This window comes from Apodemus sylvaticus, chromosome 2, assembly GCF_947179515.1.
Source record: "Apodemus sylvaticus chromosome 2, mApoSyl1.1, whole genome shotgun sequence".
NCBI lineage: Eukaryota > Metazoa > Chordata > Mammalia > Rodentia > Muridae > Apodemus > Apodemus sylvaticus.
This window is the reverse complement of record NC_067473.1, coordinates 168,839,523-168,846,966: the sequence shown is the minus strand read 5'-3', so window position 1 is coordinate 168,846,966 and position 7,444 is coordinate 168,839,523. Positions and strand designations below refer to the sequence as shown.

General features: G+C 38.4%; 1 pseudogene; it reads right to left on the bottom strand.

The window, feature by feature from the left end:
• Nucleotides 1–469: 469 nt before the first annotated feature.
• Nucleotides 470–7,234, bottom strand: LOC127678137 (replication protein A 14 kDa subunit-like; annotated as a pseudogene).
• Nucleotides 7,235–7,444: the final 210 nt, after the last annotated feature.

The following is a 7,444-nucleotide window of genomic DNA, read 5'->3' as shown; positions in this document are numbered from 1 at the left end:
ATTGCCTTGGTCATGGTGACTCCACAGAAATGGTAACACTAACAGAAGTTGGTGCCAGGAGTGGGTTATTTGTCTGATAGGCATGATCATGTTTTTAGTCGGAGGAATGTGGATTTTGAGAATTTAGATCTAAAGGAATATAGAGGAATCTCTTTATGGTGAATAGATTTAGAATAAATACTTTGACAAAGGAATTCTCAGAACAGCCTGGTATAAATTTTGTTGTGTGTTTACTTAAATTTATTTTTTTTTATATTTTTATTTTTATTTTTCAGACCATATAATGAAGTATCAATTTAAAAAATATATAAAATGACTTAGTTGTAAACTGTCACACTAACTTTTAAAAATTACATTAAAAAGTGTAAATTAAATATTAGAAATTATAGGAGTCTCTCCTCAAAAATAAAGGATTGTTCTTTAATAGCCTAAATGTAGCTTACTAGAAATCTTAAGAAATTCAAGAAGCTCATTCATGTTATGTAAGCCCTAAAGGAAATAACTGAGGAAACTTAGTGACAATTTTCACAGCTTCATTGTAAGGTTCAAGATCAAAGCAATTACAATCTTCTTTAAACAGGATGTAAAATCCTCACAGTAAATTTGCCTTAGCTTTCATTTTTCCAACTTCTACAATTCCAGACATTTCTTAGTCAAGTGGTTCCATCAATTCAATGGTTCTATTTTTTTTTCTTTTCCATATTAAAGTATAAACATTTTTCCATTGGGATGAATCTTTTCCACCTTCCCCATGAAGCCCAGGTTTCCATCTATATACTGTGTTAACATGTTGGTGTTGATGATGCACGCACTTTGGGCAGTTCCATTTTGTCCAGTATGATTCTGCTGCGAACAATAAAACTTCACTCTTCTGAGGAGTCTTTTAGTGAAAAGTAGTAAGCTAAGAAAAGAAAAATACAAACTGTAGGGTTCAAAGAATAAAGTTGCACCAGAAAGTAAAATGGAGCTGAATCCTATGTTTATAAAAATAAACAGGTTAAGGGAGTATTGGTCTAAAAGCAAGATCCCACCCTGATGAGTTTATCATTTATGTTTTTGCAGTTGAACAAGAAACTTGGCTATTGTTTTCATTCAGACACTTAACTGAAATGAACTACTATCCTGAAATGGAGAACAGCAATTGTGATCCACATCTAGAATCTAGAAGACCTAGGCTTTTGGTAATGATCTTAAGGTATACTGGCCATGAAAATCTTAGGCCCTGGCATGACACTATATACCTTTTACCACAAGAAACAGAGGCAAGCAGATTTTTTATTTGAGGACTGGCATGTAAAACTAAGTTCTAAGCAGAGAAAACTTAGGCCCCATCATGGGAATACACACTTTTGATCCCAGCATTCAGGAAAGGAGTCATGCAGATCTCGGAGTTCAAGGTCAGTCTATAGAGCAAGCTCTAGGACATCAAAATTTAAGCACTAAAGCAAATGGAAAACAGAAAACTGGTGAAAAATGTAAGAAAAGGGAACCATATGCCAGTTCTAGAAAGCAGCAGAATTTGTCAGCTTCAGCCATGTGGCTCTGACGCTAGTGTCAAGAATAAAAGGGTCTACTGGTACAATAGAGAACTAGTTATCTGGAGCTAAAAAGTTAGAAGTGATTAAGAAGAAACAAGCATTACTGAGGCTAAATCTTCTGGGAAATATCTTCTGATATGGAAAAAAAGGCTGTGTTGAAGAGATAGCCAAGGTTGTACCACAAGCTGCACTGAAATTTGTAACATGCTAGAATCAGCAAGATGGTACTGGTTATGAAGGCATGAAGGTGTCATTGAGAACTGGTGAGACTTGGCACTGTGTGATGCCATGGAAGGCCATTGATGAAGGTGTAGCCTCAGTCAGAGTTTACAGTCTAAGAATGAAGGAGTCATGTAAAGAATTTGAGGCTTGGAAAGCAGAAGAGAGCCTACGAGAGGCTATTGGTGAAGACAGGTTGCAGAAGAAAATGGAAGTATATTGGAGATTCCATAATCATGAAATTATCACTAAGAACAGAATCAGTTGTGAAATAAAGTCAACCAGTTCACAGATTGCTACAGAGGGCAGAGATGGAGATGGGATACAAGATCTTAGAGGGAAGGCAGAAAAATAGGTATGGATCTTAGATATTGGAATAAGAAACTAAAACTTTGGAGCTGCCTTGGAGACCCCAAGATGTTTGAGATGCCAGAGCAAAAGGATATCAGCCAAAGAAAGCTCCTAACAGTGCATGGAAACAGCCTGGAAGAAATAAGTTGCTGTCAACAAACATAAAATGATTTGGAGATATGGAGAATGCTTTGACATAATACAGAGAGATGCAGAGTTTGGAGTTTTCCCAGATTGTTTTTTGTTTTTCTTTGGTCCACTATTTTACCACTATGATGTTTTAGTATGGTAATATGACCCCCATGATATTTGAGGTTTGCAATTTGCTTTTTGATATTTCATGTTACAGGGGATTATAGGTAAGTGATTGAATAACAGAAAAAGACTTTGAAGGTTCGACTTTTAATATTGTTGAGACTGCTATAATCTATGTGGACCTTAGAGGTTGCAATACATTTACTTCACATTATGATATATTTAAGTAATGCACCTATAAATATCATGTGTTTGAAGAAGCTTTTGGGGACCAGGGAGTAAAATGCATTGGTTTAAATGTACTCAACTCAAGGAGTGGCACTATTAGGAGGTATGAACTTGTTGGAGTAGGTGTGTCCTTGTTGGAGAAAGTGTGCCAATCTGGGGAGGGCTTTCAGACCCTTTTCGTAGTCACAATGGATCCTGAATAGGGGAATGCTAAACCATTGAGGCAGGAGTGGGCAAGTGAGTGGATCAGCACCATCATAGAGGCAGGTGGATGGAGGAGGCAATAGGGAGCTTTTGGGGGGAAACTTGGAAGGGACATAGCATTTAAAATGTAAATAAATATAATAACCAATAAAATTAATAAAAATTAAGTGTTGAATTGCAAAAAAAAGAAGGTTTAAGAGTATTTAATCTTGTCTCAATCAAGAGGTATTTCTTATCATTTGAAGTTTAAACACCAGCTTAAAGAATGCATAGATACAGCATGAAGCCCAGTATGATGTAGAATTAGAAATTATAGTGAAAGGGAAAGATGATTAAGACCATATGGAAATGTAAATTTTCATAATGAAAAGAAATAATTCCAATACACAGCAAAATGTAAAGTTGTCAAAATAAGGAACTGAAAAAAACACCATCTTGATATATTTTACAACAAGGTCACTGATCTGTGGTGTAAGTATCTTTCATTTCTGAGAATGGTTCTCTTAGGACAAAGGAAGAGAGATATGGAAGTAAAAAGATAGAAGGGGGGAACTGAAAGGAAGGTGTTTAAGGGAGGGAGGGAGGAAGAGTGTGATGGAGGAAGAATATGCCAAGCATAGTAATATATGCTTGTGCTACATGAAGGATATGACAGACCAAACAGGGTTAAGTAGAACGACTCTGACTCAAAGAAAAACAAAATAAAACAAAACAAAATGAAATGGAGAGAGGTACATGTTAGTCCTGATAATGTCTGGAAGTTGTTAGGAAATCTGTTTGCCTTAGTTTTCCTGTTTGTTTTTGTATTTCGGTGATTTTTTTTTCCAGAAGACCTTAAGTTGTACTATCAGAGGGTACTAAAGTTTGGAAAATCATGTCAAGGGATTCCTAAGGCTGTGATATCATTATCCTATGTATTGCATTAGAACTGTCTCAAATGTCGATATTATTCCTTTCATAATCAAATATCAATGTGAAATTCTCATCCTTAAATAATTGCACAGGCCCTTGAACATATCTGTTCAAGACACTTCTCAATATGGCTTAATGTGTTAGGTGTCTACTTGAGGCCTGTTTTTTTACTGGTTCTGTGCAGTTATGCTGGGTACTCATTCCCTAAAAGTGCTGTCTTTTCAATGAATCAGTCTATGTGTCTTAGGTTTTCCATTTCTTTGAAAATGCCAGAACAAGTAAAGACACAAAGCCAACCACCTTGCAAAAGAAAGGACATATGAAATAGCTTAATATTAAACTTGCAATAACAAGATTTTGGGTAGAATTGTACCCAAGGATCAAAAATAGAGTAAAATGTGGATGTTGCCATGAGGTACCATGTTCATCAATATATGGAAACAGAAGAGCTCCAAAGGGATTTTTTCCACACCATCACTAGAAGAAAGTGATGTCATACTGCCAAGTGATATTTGATCTTAGACATTGACATGTGTAGTGAAACAGTCCATCACTAAGAATATCATGGTCTCTTAATATATCCTCGTGCTTACTTAGCATATATGAAACACTAGATCAATACTCCAGCACAATATAATAAGAAACCAGGTGTCATTAAAGCACTGAGGAAATAAGGACAAAGATATTAGAAAGTGTTCAATGCACAGGGGAAAGTAGCAATGAGAACAGAAAACATTTGTTTAGGGAAAGAGAGAGAGAGAGAGAGAGAGAGAGAGAGAGAGAGAGAGAGAGAGAGAGAGAGAGAGACAGAGAGAGAGAGAGAGAGAGAGAGACAGAGAGACAGAGACAGAGACAGAGTATGGTTGAGATCACAGGAACACCTGCTATTTAAAAGGTAATGTGGAAACCTGCTGCAGTGGAACCTTACTAGGACCTATGAGGGTTACCCTGGTCAGGTCTCCATGTAATCGACAGTGTGTACCACAACCACTCCAGTGTCATCTGTGTGACGTGACAGTACGTCATTAAGGCAGACACGAGAAATATGCCCCTCGGGGCTAGGCTCCCTGGAGGTCCCTGGCAGTGTGCCAACCTCTGGCCTTAGAAAGGGTCTTGATGTTCTCTAAGAATATTGCGCTTCCTGAGTTATGTGTTCTGCACTGTGTCTTTCTTCTTCCTATTCTTAATTCTTTATACAGCACGATCCCAGCCTACAAACTGGTTAATTGATAAAGGAGAACTTGGTATTCTGATGGAAAGAAAAAGAGGATGTAGCGATTAAGCCTACTGCTTCCAGTCCTAAACTCAATGAACTCATGTTGAACCTCAGTGAAAGAAAGTCTTAGAATGCTTTTTAACAGGGTCCATCATTATCGCTAGCCTTAGCAAAAGTAATGATAAATAGTTTGTAGCAGGAAGAATAGAGTATGAAAAAGTATAGGACTACTGATGAGCTATTGCTTTATACGGGTACTTATGATAAAAAGGTAATAAATAGATAAAAACATTGAAGGTTAGAAGGTCCTATAATTTTCTTGAGATTATGGACATAGATTAGCTTGAGCCAGACCACTGTGGTGTTTGCTGTCCAAGGCAGTAGAGAAGGCTCTTGTAATTTATATATGTTCATTTTTTAAAGTATTTTGACTTTTGATGACAGAAGAAGGCTTTAAGCATAAAAATTGGTCTAAAGGCCCAAGTTCTCCTGTTGATTATTAACACAACTTTAATAAGTAACCACAAGTTAGAATCAAACACTATATGTCTGAGGTTCATGATCATAGTTTGCTTTTAATCACCGTTCACAGAATAAGAGTTCCTGTGGGCATCATGTCATGTCTACTTGCTGTTCTAATTAAGATGGAAATGTACCTTGTTTAGCAATTGTTCAAATGTTTCTAGAGGTGTGCCAACCTCGATCTGTTCCTCAATATACTATAAATATGCCTGACTAAAAAATAAAGTTGCATCAGACTCAAACCATTCTCTGGTGTGTCTGTCTGTGATTATCTCGCCATACCTGTGCCTTCATGAATACCAAAGCACTGATTTTCCCTCGGTCGTGACTCCCTTGGCTGGGTCAGTCCATGGCAAGTGTGGACTCTAAATTGGCCATCTTCTGTAACAAAGCCAGGATCCATTGACAAGACTAGGATATCAACCAAGACACAAAGCCTTGAATCCTAAAAACTTTCCTGCCTGCAAGATGCTCTGGGGCAATGTTGGTTCAGAGTTAGTAGGTGTGACCAAACAGTGACTAGCTTTACTTAAGTACCAAACCACTAGAAGGAGCTCATGGGTAATATTACTTACATGTTCAGGACCCCACAGATGGATGGTTCATAGTCCCAAGATAGAATCAAAGAGAAATGAGAAAAAATAAACATTAAAGAAATGATTTCTAGTGCTATATTTATAGATCAGGATCTTAATCTAGCTCATTCTTCATCATAGTCTTCCTCAATCAGGTGATGAGAGTAGAGGCAAAGGCCAATATCAAAAAATTAGCTGAAGCTTGAGAACCACTCAGAAGTAGGGAAGGAAGGTTTTTAGGACCTAAAGGAGTCAAGAAAATTTAGGTGGCAAGTCCACAGAATCAACTAAATAGGGCTTATAGAAGATCACAGAAACTGAGGCAATAATCAGGAAGCCATCATAGATATTAAAAAGGCCATTAATGAATATGCTGTCTTTGTTTAGATTTGAATTTTGTGAGATTCCTATCAGTGAGAGTGGATGTTTCTCTGAATCATTTGCAAGTTCGTGAGACCCGTTTCATGCTATTACCTACACCAGCCTTGATAAAAGGGTCTGTGACTAGACTTATTGCATTGTGTTGTGCTGTATTCTTTTGTTATCCATAGCTGGACTATTTTTACAAGAGAAGAACAAAGGAGCAGAGGATCTTCAGGAAAGGAGAGCTGGGAACACTTGGATAGGACAAGCAGGGGAGCCTGCTAAACAAATGTATTATGTGAAACAAAAATGAATAAAAAGAGAATGTATTTCAAATTTTTCTGCAATTGCATAGTGTGCTTAAGGAAAAAGATAAGGTCATTTAAGTCATCCCAATGCCTCAAGAATTTTGCTATTGATCTTGGCTCTAGGATGCCAGAGACATCTATCAGTCAGCACCAGGTAAGCAGACATAGCACCAGGCTTAAATCCCTTGAGTTTCAGCCTCTCGGGCTTTTCCTGTACCCAGGGCCTGGACAGCTCTGCAGGCCATCTGTGCACCATCTGTCAGGGGGTTGTATGCCCAGAAGATGGCCTGACACTTGGAGGGGTGATCCAGAATCTTGGCTCCCAGTCACAAGAGATATATAACAGAGAGTGCCAGGTAAGCAGACACAGCATGAGGCTAACATCACTAGGGTCTCTGCCTGTCAGGCTTTTGCCTGAACCCAGGGCCTGGGCAGCTCTGTGGGCCATCTGTGCACCAACCCTGTTGGGGGGGGTCTTTTGCACTGCAGAGTGATCAGTGCAAAGGTGATCCCGAGTAAAAGGTCCCCCGAGTCATCCACCATGTTTGCTCCCTGAAGGAGTAGACAGGCAGTACTAGGTTCACAGAGACAACCTGAGTATACCATTGCTTGGAGCAAGACACACCAGAGCTCCAAGGGCAAACAAGAAGAAGGCAGCAATCTGTGCCAGAGGAAACCCAGTCATCCAGCAGTGTGGAAAAATCCTTACAGGCTCATAGGAAGTTTAAACACCAGCCAATAACAATAAGACTA